Below are 12,895 nucleotides of genomic sequence, written 5' to 3'. Positions count from 1 at the left end.
CAAACGCCGGGGATAGGTCTGACAGCGGCCATCTAGTTCAGCGGCCATCTAGTTCAGAGGGTACAACAACAACAACAGTCTTCTACAGGGGCCCGCGTTACCGCGGGCCAGCCGGTTCAAACCCGGCTGATCTGCTGGGAGTTCGCATCTAAGGGTGTATGTCCCAGGAAGCCCTGTAAGTTCCGCCATGAGTGCCCGCTCTGCAGCGGGGCCCACGCACTTTCGGCCTGCAGCAGATCTAAGTCTATGCCAGGCAGTAAGTGCCCCGGGGGCGGCGGGGGCGGTCAGCACCCCCCTGGTAAAGGGGCCCAGCCCCATCCGCCTGACGGCACTCAATAAGTGGTTATGCATGTACCCGTGCAAGGCGGATGCCCGATACTTGCAGGACGGGTTTAGCTTGGGGTTTCGGATTCCCTATCAGGGGCCTAGGGCCCCCTTTTTGGCTCCTAATCTACGTTCTGTTGTTGGGCTTGAGCACGTGGTCTGGGAAAAAATAGCTAAAGAATGTCTGGAAGGAAGGGTCCTTGGACCTTTTGATGCACCACCGGTTCCCACGTTGAGGGTATCTCCTTTGGGGGTGGTTCCCAAGAAGGTTGCAGGTGAATATCGCATTATTCACCACTTGTCTTATCCTAGGGGAGCATCGGTAAACGACGCCATCCCCGAGGAACTATGCTCGGTGCATTATACCTCCTTTGACCAGGCGGTCAAAGTGGTTCGGTCTTGCGGGATTGGGGCCGAGATGGCGAAGTGCGACATTAAGTCAGCTTTTCGCCTCTTGCCTGTTCACCCCATGGACTTTGAGCTACTGGGTTTTTCCTTTGAGGGAAAATTTTACATGGACCGGACATTGCCGATGGGTTGCTCTATTTATTGTGCGGCATTTGAACGCTTTAGCTCCTTTTTGGAATGGGCGCTCAGGCACAAGACCGGTGTTAGTGCTACGGCGCATTACCTGGACGACTATCTTTTTGTCGGTCCAGCGGGGTCTGAGCAATGCTCCAGGTTGCTGAATGCCTTTCAGGAATTAGCCCTCGAACTCGGGGTGCCATTGGCACACGAGAAGACAGAGGGGCCCAGCACGGTCCTCACTTTTTTGGGCATTGAGCTTGACACTCTGCAGCAAACGTCACGTTTGTCGGAGGGCAAGGTCGCCGACCTGAAGGTCCGGCTGGCCACTTTGAAGGGACAGCGGAAGGTGTCGCTGCTGGAACTACAGCAGGTTGTGGGCCACCTTAACTTTGCCTGCAAAGTGGTGGCCCCAGGCAGGGCCTTTTTGAGGCGCCTTTGTGACGCTATGGGCCGGTTGCGCCTCCCCCACCACAGGGCCCGCGTTACTGCTGGAATGCGAGCAGACTTGGAGGTTTGGGGGGAGTTTTTGGAATCTTTCAATGGTGCTTCTTTTTGGAGGGAGGATCTGAAGGTTGAAGCAGAGCTTCAGATTTCTTCAGATGCCTCCGGGTCCAATGGTTTTGGTGTATTTTTCAGAGGACATTGGTGCGCGGAGCAATGGCCCGCGGAATGGTTGGACAGCGGGCTCTGTAAGGACCTGACGTTTTTGGAATTTTTTCCTATCCTGGTGGCCGTTTGGCTTTGGGGGGAGCAGCTAGCCAACCATTCAGTCCTCTTCTGGTGTGATAACATGGCTGTGGTCCATGTTATCAATTCTTTGACTTCTAAATCTGTGTTGGTTATGAACTTGGTTAGGTTTTTCACCCTGCGTTGCCTCCGGTTGAATATTTTATTCCTGGCAAGGCACGTACTGGGTGTATGCAACGGGGTGGCGGATGCTCTGTCTCGCCAACAGATAGAGCGTTTTCGGGAACTGGCCTCAGAAGCAGATCCTTGGCCGGCGAAAATGCCATCGGAACTTTGGCGTCTTGGGAAAAGGAAGCCGGTAGGGCCATCCAGTTGGCACTAGCTCCTAGCACCAGGAAGGCGTACGACAGAGCGTCTATTCAATTCCGGGATTTCAGAAGTGCGGCTGCTCTGCCAGACTGTTGGCCATTTCCAGTGGAGCACATTATGCAATTCTGCGTGCACCAAAAGGAAAGAGGTCTGGGGCTGAAATCCATTCGGGGCCAACTTGCAGCATTAGCTTTTGTTAGCAAGGCCCGTGGTTTTCCTGAGTACACGGGTGATTTTAGGGTTAGGAAGATGCTTGAGGGCTGGGCCCGGGAACGGGCCCAGCGAGTTGACGACAGGCAACCTATATCCCCGTCTGTCCTTCGTGGGTTGTTTGGGGGTTGGCCCTGCGTTTGTTCCTCACCCTTTGAAGCAGCATTGTTTCATGCTGCCTCGCTGTTGGCCTTTTTTGAGGCCTTACGTGTAAGTGAGTTGGTAGTACAGTCTAAGGCTGATACTTCTGGGAGGGCGCTCCAGTCCGGGGATGTAAAAATTACTAATAGTCAGCTTGTTCTGAAAATTCGCCGGTCCAAGACTGACCAAAGGCAGAGGGGATCCGTCATCACGATTGGTATTTGCTCCATACAGGAATTATGTCCGGTTAGGGCTGTTCAGCGTTACATTCAGGTTAGGGGGGATGTTGGGGGCCCTTTTTTAAGGCATGATGACGGCTCTCCTCTCACCAAATATCAATTTTGGAAGGTCACAAGCAGGGCCCTGGCCAGGTTGGGTTTACAGGGCGTCAAATTTGGGACACATTCCTTCAGGATTGGGGCGGCCTCCACAGCTGCTTCTATGGGTTACACGCCCTCCGCCATTTGGCATATCGGCCGATGGCGGTCGTCGGCTTATAAAACGTATGTTCGCCCTTTGGTCACCTAGTGGATAGGTGGTGGGCCTGGTGGGTTGTATTGTTATTATTGTATGTTGACAGTTGTTTGTCTTTTCAGGTGCTGGTACTCGTGGTGAGAGACGTCGCGTTCTCATCTGCGGGCACAGCATGGCTTTCTGGGCTGCCCATTTTGCCGGTCTTCAGTGGGCACCCAGTTTGGACTCAGTGCGTGGGCCACTGTGGATTGGCTGGGTCATCGGGGGCTGCGCTGGCCTGGGATCATGCCTTTGCTGTTCAGGGAATGGAAGGCACCACCTCCACACATTCTTGTCATCCATTTGGGTGGGAACGACTTGGGGCTGCTGCGTGGGAAAGCTCTCTCCCAGCAGGCCTTGGCTGACCTCCGGGTAATTCGGCGGAGGTGGCCCTGGGTTATCTTGGTTTGGTCGGCAATTTTGCCGCGTAGAGTGTGGAGGCATGCCATTTCGCCGGGCGGTGTTGAACGCGCTAGGCGTAAGGCCAATCGGGCCTTTCAGAAAACTATGGAAGGGGGATTGGGAATCTTTCTCCCACATCCGGCCATATGGGTCGAGCAGGCTGACCTGTATCGGCCGGATGGTGTTCACCTTTCTGATTTGGGTAACCGGGCCTTCTTAGACGAGATTCGGCAAGGGGTGCGGTTGGCTCTGGGCCAACTGTTGGGGCGCTAATGCCTAAGCAGAGGCTTGGCATTGGCGGTGGCTGGAGGAGGTTGGCCACAGGGTTTTCCAGGGGAGCACCTATGGCCTAGCACCGTTGGTGCGGTGGTCTGTATGAACCGTAGATGGGCTACACGGCTCAGTGCGGGGATTGCAGATCACAGGGAGCCTCACCTGGGCGGATCTTTCCATGGGGATTGATGCCGGCATGGATGGTGGATGGCTCGAGGCCTGGCCGCTCAGCTACAACCCGAATATGGCGGGCTTGTGCTGGGGGCAGGGTGGCTCGCCCTTTGGACAAGGCGGGGTCCGGGGTTGACCCCAGGGCTTGTCTGGATTAGGTTTCACCCCCCCTGCCAGTTACAGTTGTTTAATGTTTTAATAAAGCGGCCCGGTTTTAAACCCAACACTTGTGTCTGCTTCTTCATTCCGACTGGGGGACAAGGTCTGGCCCCTACCCAGCCGAGCCGGCTTGCCGGTGTATAGGCTGGGGCCGTTTTTGCCCCTCCCGGAAGGAGGGAGGAGCAGCATCACCCGACATACGGGTGTTTGCTGGGGCGGGGAGTTGGGGCTTTATAAGCTCCAGCTCCCTCCCCTCGCCACGCAGTTTGTTTTCGGCTCTCTGCCCACCCACCCTCCCTTTGGCAGTACAGGCGTATGCCGGTCGCCTTATTAGTGGCCAGGTAGGAATTTTTTCACTTTCACGCAATTGCCTCATGTGGGGGTGTTTTTCGCCTAACTTGTACTGCCTTGCAGGTTAGGAATTGTTAGCGGTATTTGTTTTGGTCGCAGGCTGGAGGAGGTTGGCCACAGGGTTTTCCAGGGGAGCATCTATGGCCTAGCACCGTTGGTGCGGTGGTCTGTATGAACCGTAGATGGGCTATACGGCTCAGTGCGGGGATTGCAGATCACAGGGAGCCTCACCTGGGCGGATCTTTCCATGGGGATTGATGCCGGCTTGGATGGTGGTGGCTCGAGGCCTGGCCGCTCAGCTACAACCCGAATATGGTGGGCTTGTGCTGGGGGCAGGGTGGCTCGCCCTTTGGACAAGGCGGGGTTCGGGGTTGACCCCAGGGCTTGTCTGGATTAGGTTTCACCCCCCCTGCCAGTTACAGTTGTTTAATGTTTTAATAAAGCGGCCCGGTTTTAAACCCAACACTTGTGTCTGCTTCTTCATTCCGACTGGGGGGGCAAATGTGGCAAACTGGAAGATCATGTATTTCTCATCTCAAATGTATGTTTCATTCTAGCGTTGTGACTAAGAATTACCAGCATATCCTGACCTTGGAGTTTGCTATAAAAGAGATCAATGAAAATCCCCAGATTTTGCCCAACAATACCCTAGGATTCAATATCTATGACAGTTATCTGGACGCCATGTGGACCTATCATGCCAGCCTGCAGCTGATTTCCATGAGAAACAGATTTGTTCCCAACTACACTTGTGCTCTGCAAGACAGTTTAATAGCAGTAATTGGAGGACTTGCTTCTGAAACCTCTCATCAGATAGCAAATATTTTGGGCATCTACAAGATTCCACAGGTAGAATGTGTGAATGGGTATAAAAATTTGCAAGCCACTAATATGGCATTTATTTTTTTTCAGATATGATTCTGTAGTTTTGAAAAAGAGATGGCTGTGTATAATAAAAAGCTAAGAAGTTCATAATAATTACATATATATTCCATGGCTCTGTGTTGTAGTTATAATGTATGGTTTTATGAATGGAACCTTTAATGGAAGTTTCCAATGTTAAGAAGATGGAATCTCTGGATATAACTTTTGGTTTACTCATATTGTTATCTAGAAGTCAAAGAAAGTCTCTGTTAGAAATGTTTATTCAAGAAATACTTTGCAGATGAAAATTGTTATACTAAACATTTCAGAAATGAATGTTACAGCCCATCATAGTATTTAATGTATTATAGAAGCTAGAGACCTCAGTCAAAGATTTAATAGTTAATATGAATATTTAATATTTAGAAACTATCATTATATAGAAAATGCATACTCCAATATATGTTCTCTTACACTCGCAACTAATTATTCTTTCTTTCTTCTACACCCAACTCCAATATCTCCACCCCAACTCCAACTTCACCCCAACTTTAGGTTCTATATGGTTTTGCTCCAGGGATAACAGAGAAAAACCAGGTCCTTTCCTTTTATCAAATGGTCCCAAATGAAGCCATTCAATATATGGGGATTCTCCAATTACTTCTCTATTTCAAGTGGGTGTGGGTTGGATTAATTGTTGATAATGAACATGGAGACAAGATGGCAAATATGATGCTTCCAGTATTTTCCCAGAAAGGCATCTGTTTTGCCTTTGTTGAAAGAAACTACCGCTTAAGTTTTCAGGATAACATTGAGGATACGTTTGAATTACTAATAGAAATATGCGATAAACTCATGAGTAGCACAGTAAATGTAGTTATCTTTTTTGGAGAAGTTAATTCCATGATAAATTTGAGGTTACTGCTATCTTTACCAGGAGCAAAAGAAATGCCCAAATACAAAGTATGGATTTTGACTGCCCAGATGGATTTCCAGTCAATTACCTTCTACCAAGATTGGGACATACAGGTTGTGCATGGTGCATTGTCCTTTGCAGTTACTCCAGTGAACTAAAATGATTCAAACAGTTTCTTCACGGCAGAAACCCTTTCAATACAAAAGAAGATGGCTTCATTTGGGATTTCTGGCAGCAGGCATTCTACTGTACGCTCCCTAATTCTGTTCTGGACAAGAAGGGAGAAACCTGCAATGGAGAAGAAAGGCTGGAGAAGCTTCCAGGACCTTTGTTTGAAATGAGCATGACGGGCTACAGCCAGCTCAAGGTTGATTCAGCCTTCCATCCTTCTGTGGTCGGTAAGATGAGTACCCAGCTTGCTGGAGGTAAAGTGTAAATGATTGAGGAAGGCAATGGCAAAGCACCCCGTAAAAAATCTGCCATGAAAACTGTGATGCAATGTCACCCCAGAGCCGGAAACAACTGGTGCTTGCATAGGGGATTACTTTTACTTCTTACCTTTTTGCATTTATATTTTCTTGCATCCTATCTCTGCTTTTCTTTTGTTCCAGCTTCACCAATTTTTGAAACATGTCTCATTTAACAACAGTGTTGGGGATAAGGTTTCTTTTAATCAACCTGGGCAATTACTAGCAGGATTTGATGTTATCAACTGGGTCACATTCCTAAACCAATCTTTTATTAGAGTGAAAGTTGGCAGGATGGATCCCCAAGGCCCTCCAGACCATACCATTCAATATATGGGGATTCTCCAATTACTTCTCTATTTCAAGTGGGTGTGGGTTGGATTAATTGTTGATAATGAACATGGAGACAAGATGGCAAAGATGATGCTTCCAGTATTGCCATTGAGTGGCACAGCTGGTTTAACCAGGTAGATTTGAATAAGAACATTTTGTGAAGTGTCCCACAGTTGAGTGATGGCTAAATGATTGCAGAATGAGGGAACACATTATGATGTAGATCAATGGAAAGGGAGGACAGCACACTTGACTAAGCTGGATGCAGGTTGGGTAAGATGTTCCTTGCTATCTGAACCTCAGAAATAACTTTGAGTGCCTTACTCTGCCATAGACATTGCTATGTTTTGAACATCATGTAGTATCCTAGCTTAGCCTGCAGGAAATTTTCCCAGTTTAAGGAACATCCTCCAACTTGTGGCTTTAATGTTTCTTAAGTGGAGTTGAAAGATAGAGGCATCATCTCTAAAACTGCAGTCCTGTGCATGCCAAACTTGAAATATCTCATTGATCTACATTGGATTTACCTCTTACTAAGCAACCAAATAAGAAGGGCCATGTGAAATCTAATCCATGCATGACTGGGGAAAACTACTCTTTGTTCCATGATGTGTTTTGTTTAGAAAGTTATAAATTCAAACAATTAATATTCTTCTTTCTTTGATGCTTTAGACTCAGCCACTTTCTGCATGTAATGACAATTGCTATCCTCTCAGAGCAGGAAAATGAAAGTGGGGAAGCCATTTTGCTGCTATGATTGTGTTTCATGTCCACAAGAGCAAATATCTGCCAAAAAGGGTGAGCAGTATTTGCCCCCCCCCAGTCGGAATGAAGAGGCAGACACAAGTGTTGGGTTTTAAACCGGGCCGCTTTATTAAACCATTAATTGACTGTAACTGGCAGGGGGGTGAAAACCTGAACCAGACAAGCCCTGGGGTCAACCCCGGACCCCGCCTTGTCCAAAGGGTGAGCCACCCTGCCCCCAGCACAAGCCCACCATATTCGGGTTGTAGCTGAGCAGCCAGGCCTCGAGCCATCCACCATCTGGGCTGGCATCAATCCCCGTGGAAAGATCCGCCCAGGTGAGGCTCCCTGTGATCTGCAATCCCCTCACTGAGCCGTGTAGCCCATCTACGGTTCATACAGACCACCGCACCAACGGTGCTAGGCCATAGGTGCTCCCCTGGAAAACCCTGTGGCCAAACCTCCTCCAGCCACCGCCAATGCCAAACCTCTGCTTAGGCATTAGTGCCCCAACGGGCGGCCCAGAGCCAACCGAACCCCCTGCCGTAGCTCATCTAAAAAGGCCCGGTTTCCCAAATCAGAAAAATGAACGCCATCCGGCCGATACAGGTCAGCTTGGTCAACCCGTATGGCCGGATGCGGGAGAAAGATTCCCAATCCCCCCTCCATAGCTTTTTGAATGGCCCTATTGGCCTTGCTCCTGGCGCGCTCAACACCACCCGGCGAAATGGCATGCCTCCACACCCTGCGCGGCAAGATAGCCGACCAAACCAAAATAACCCCGGGCCACCTCCGCCGAATTTCGTGGAGGTCAGCCAACGCCTGCTGGGAGAGAGCTTTCCCACGCAGCAGCCCCAAGTCGTTCCCTCCCAAATGAACGACAAGAATGTGTGGAGGTGGTGCCTTCCGCTCCCTGAACAGCAGGGGCATGATCCCGGGCCAGCGCAGCCCCCGACGACCCAGCCAATCCACAGTAGCCCACGTACTGAGGCCAAGCTGGGTGCCCACTGAAGACCGTCTGGCGAAATGGGCAGCCCAGAAAGCCATGCTGTGCCCGCAGATGAGAACCCGACATCTCTCACCATGAGTCCCAGCACCTGAAAAGACAAACAACTGTCAACATATAATAACAACAATTCAACCCAACAGGCCCACCACCTACCCATTAGGTGACCAGAGGGCGCACATAAGTTTTATAGGCCGCTGACCGCCACCGGCCTATGTGCCGGATGGCGGAGGGCGTGTAACCCATTGAAGCGGCTGTGGAGGCCGCCCCAATCCAGAAGGAATGCGTCCCAAATTTGACGCCCTTGAGCCCCAACTTGGCTAGGGCCCTACTTGTGACCTTCCAGAACTGATATTTGGTGAGAGGGGAGCCGTCATCATGTCGAAGAAAAGGGCCCCCATCATCGCCCCTGAACTGGACGTAACGACGAACAGCCCTAACCGGACATAATTCCAGTATGGAACACATACCAGTCGTGATGACGGATCCCCTCTGTCTCTGGTCAGTCTTGGACCGGCGAATTGTCAGAACAAGCTGACTATTAGTAATTTTGACATCCCCGGACTGGAGCGCCCTCCCAGAAGTATCAGTCTTGGACTGTACTACCAGCTCGCTTACACGCAAGGCCCCGAAAAAGGCCAACAGTGAGGCAGCGTGAAACAACGCCGCTTCAAAAGGTGAGGAACAAACACTGGGCCAACCCCCAAACAACCCACGAAGGACAGACGGGGATATAGGTTGTCTGTCATCCACTCGCTGGGCCCGCTCCCGGGCCCAACCCTCGAGCATCTTCCTAACTTTAAAACCCTGAGGGACGGTGGCTCAGTGGTAGAGCATCTGCTTGGGAAGCAGAAGGTCCCAGGTTCAATCCCCGGCATCTCCAAAAAAGGGTCCAGGCAAATAGGTGTGAAAAACCTCAGCTTGAGACCCTGGAGAGCCGCTGCCAGTCTGAGAAGACAATACTGACTTTGATGGACCAAGGGTCTGATTCAGTATAAGGCAGCTTCATATGTTCATATGTTCACCCGTGAACTCGGGACAACCACAGGCCTTGCTATCAAAAGCCAATGCTGCGAGTTGGCCCCGAATCATGTTTAACCCCAGGCCTCTCTCCTTTTGGTGCACGCAAAATTGCATAATGTGCTCCGCTGGAATCGGCCAACAATCTGGCAGTGCAGCCACACTCCTGAAATCCCGAAATTGGGCGGACGCTCTGACATACGCCCTCCTGGTACTAGGAGCTAGTGCCAACTGAATGGCCCTACTGGCTTCCTTTTCCCAAGACGCCAAAGTTCCACGGGCATTTTCGCCGGCCAAGGATCTGCTTCTGGGGCCAGTTGCCGAAAACGCTCCATCTGTTGGCGAGACAGAGCATCTGCCACCTCGTTGCATACACCCGGTACGTGCCTTGCCAGGAATAAAATATTCAACCGGAGGCAACGCAGGGTAAAAAACCTAACCAAGTTCATAACCAGCACAGATTTAGAAGTCAAGGAGTTGATAACATGGCCCACAGCCATGTTATCACACCAAAACAGGACCGACTGGTTGGCAAGCTGCTCCCCCCAAAGCCAAACAGCCACCAAAATGGGGAAAATTTCCAGAAATGTCAGGTCTTTACAGAGCCCGCTGTCCAACCATTCCGCGGGCCATTGCTCCGCGCACCAATGTCCCCTGAAAAATACACCAAACCCGCTGGCACCGGATGCATCTGAAGAAATCTGAAGCTCAGCTTCAATCTTCAGGTCCTCCCTCCAAAAAGAAATCCCATTGAAAGACTCCAAGAACTCCTCCCAAACCTCCAAGTCCGCTCGCATTCCAGCAGTAACACGGACCCGGTGGTGGGGGAGGCGCAACTGGCCCATAGCGTCACATAGGCGCCTCAAAAAAGCCCTGCCCGGGGCCACCATTTTGCAAGCAAAGTTGAGGTGGCCCACAACCTGCTGTAATTCCAGCAACGAAACCTTCCGCTGCCCCTTCAAAAAGGCCAACCGAACCTTAAGGTCGGCGACCTTGCTCTCTGGCAAACGTGACGTTTGCTGCAGCGTATCGAGCTCGATGCCCAAAAAGGTGAGAACCGTGCTGGGTCCCTCGGTCTTCTTGTGCGCCAACAGCACTCCGAGTTCGAGGGCTAACTCCTGAAAGGAGTTCAACAACCTAGCGCATTGCTCAGACCCCGCTGGACCGACAAAAACGTAGTCGTCCAGGTAATGCGCCATATCACTGACCCCGGTCTTGCACCTGAGCGCCCATTCCAAGAAGGAACTGAAGCGCTCAAACGCCGCACAAGATATCGAGCAACCCATAGGCAGCGCCCGATCCATGTAGAATTTCCCTTTGAAGGAAAAACCCAACAACTCAAAATCCCCGGGGTGAACAGGCAAGAGGCGAAATGCCGACTTAATGTCGCATTTCGCCATCTCTGCCCCAATCCCACAACCCTGGACCACTTTGACCGCATGGTCAAAGGAAGTATAACGCACCGAACATAGTTCCTCAGGGATGGCGTCGTTCACCGATGCTCCCCTAGGGTAAGACAGGTGGTGAATAATGCGATATTCACCTGCTGCCTTCTTGGGTACAACCCCCAAAGGTGAAACCCTCAACGCGGGGACCGGCGGTGCATCGAAAGGTCCAAGGACCCTACCTTCCTGACATTCTTTGGCTATTTTTGCACGGACCACGTGCTCAAGCCCAACAACTGAACGTAAATTAGGAGCCAAGAAGGGGGCCCTGGGCCCCTGGTAAGGAATACGAAACCCCAAGGTAAACCCGTCATGCAAGTATCGGGCATCAGCCTTGCACGGGTATAAACTCAACCACTTATTGAGTGCCATCAGGTGGATGGGGCTGGGCCCCTTTTCCAGGGGGTGCTGACCACCCCCGCTGCCCCCGGGGCGCTTACTGCCTGGCCTAGACTTAGATCTGCTGCAGGCCGAAAGTGCGTGGGCCCTGCTGCAGAGCGGGCACTCATGACGGAACTTACAGGGTTTCCTGGGACACACACCCTTAGATGCGAACTCCCAGCATAACAGCTGTGCTTGAACCAACTGGCCCGCGGTAACGCGGGCCCCTGTAGAAGACTGTTGTTGCTGCGACCTCTGTACTAGATGGCCACTGTCGGACCTATCTCCGGCGTTTGGTTTTGCTGGGGACATCAGCTGCAGCCATAGCTGCTGATTTATTTGGTCCCACGGCATCCCAGGATTGACTGCGGCCCTCATACGGAAAGCTTCGTCGTATTGCAGCCATGCTGCACCGACAAAGTCCGTATACGCCCGATAGATAATATCTATATACTGAAAGAGAGCCGACGCCCGAGCCGGCTGCGCTCTTGCAATGACTCCAGCGTAGACCAGAAATCCGGGCAACCAATTTGCCTAGGACCTATCAACTTTCCTACGCTTCAGTTTCTCCTTCTCCTTGTCATCGAGCTCGTCTTTACTCTTCTTTTCGAGCTCCCTGAAAAGGAGACTGAAGACGTCCACATATTCACCACAGAGAATTTTTTCCCGTGTAGCAGCTGTCAGATGGTCCCCAAGAGGCAAAGAGGTATCACCATACGGGAGGACGTGGAAAGGGATGCTAGCATAAGGGTTAGGGGGGTAGAACCACCCACTACCCTGAGCCACTGGCCAAGCCCCCTGAAGCTGGGCAAACTGCTGACCACCCCAAGGCAAAATGCCAGGGGTGGATGGAGGGGTAGAAGCAGAAGGCGACGCAATAGTGCAAGCCTGCTGGCCAACTGGAGAAAAAAACTTACTGTGCAGCGGGCTAGTTGCATGAAAACCCCAAGCACACGGCTGGACAGGACCCGACTGCTCCATAACTCCCGGCTGCCTGGCACCCCGAGCTGTCCCGCCCGCCACCGTTGGGGGGGGGGAGGAAGTTGAATGGGACCCCACGGCCACCCTTGACTTGGCTGAAGAGGGGGCTTACCACCGTCACCCTGGAAGACACCAGCGCCACCAGGGGTCTGTTGCACCCCGCTACCAGATGCGCCGCCACCAGATGCCGCACCCGATGGGCCTTCCTCTGGATCCTCTTCCTGGTCCGGTTCCAGCGGTGATTCAGGCTCAGCTGGCCCACCCTGCAAGGCTGATCGACGTGTGAGCACCGTCCGGAGGCACGGCGGCGTCCCTCCCAAATGGGGGCGCCCCTAGCGACTCTTTCCTGCTCCAAAGTGTCCAGCTGACCCATAATGGCCAACCTCACACGCTCACTTTGCCCAGGCTCTTCAACTGGAGCACCCTGCTGGCCCCGCCCACGGGGTGGGCGGGCGGGCTGCTTGCCCTTGGATTTGCCCTGCCCTTTTTTAGGTGCCATCCCGCATGGTTCTATAAACACAGCCAGGAATTAGCAGTGACTGCCGCCCGCAGACCCTCAAAAGTTCCCTCCATGCAGTCCCACCTCAATTGGTGTGGTAGTAGGGCAGTT

This window comes from Heteronotia binoei, chromosome 15 (assembly GCF_032191835.1).
Source record: "Heteronotia binoei isolate CCM8104 ecotype False Entrance Well chromosome 15, APGP_CSIRO_Hbin_v1, whole genome shotgun sequence".
NCBI lineage: Eukaryota > Metazoa > Chordata > Lepidosauria > Squamata > Gekkonidae > Heteronotia > Heteronotia binoei.
The sequence above is the reverse complement of the archived record's forward strand: the minus strand, read 5'-3'. Positions refer to the sequence as shown.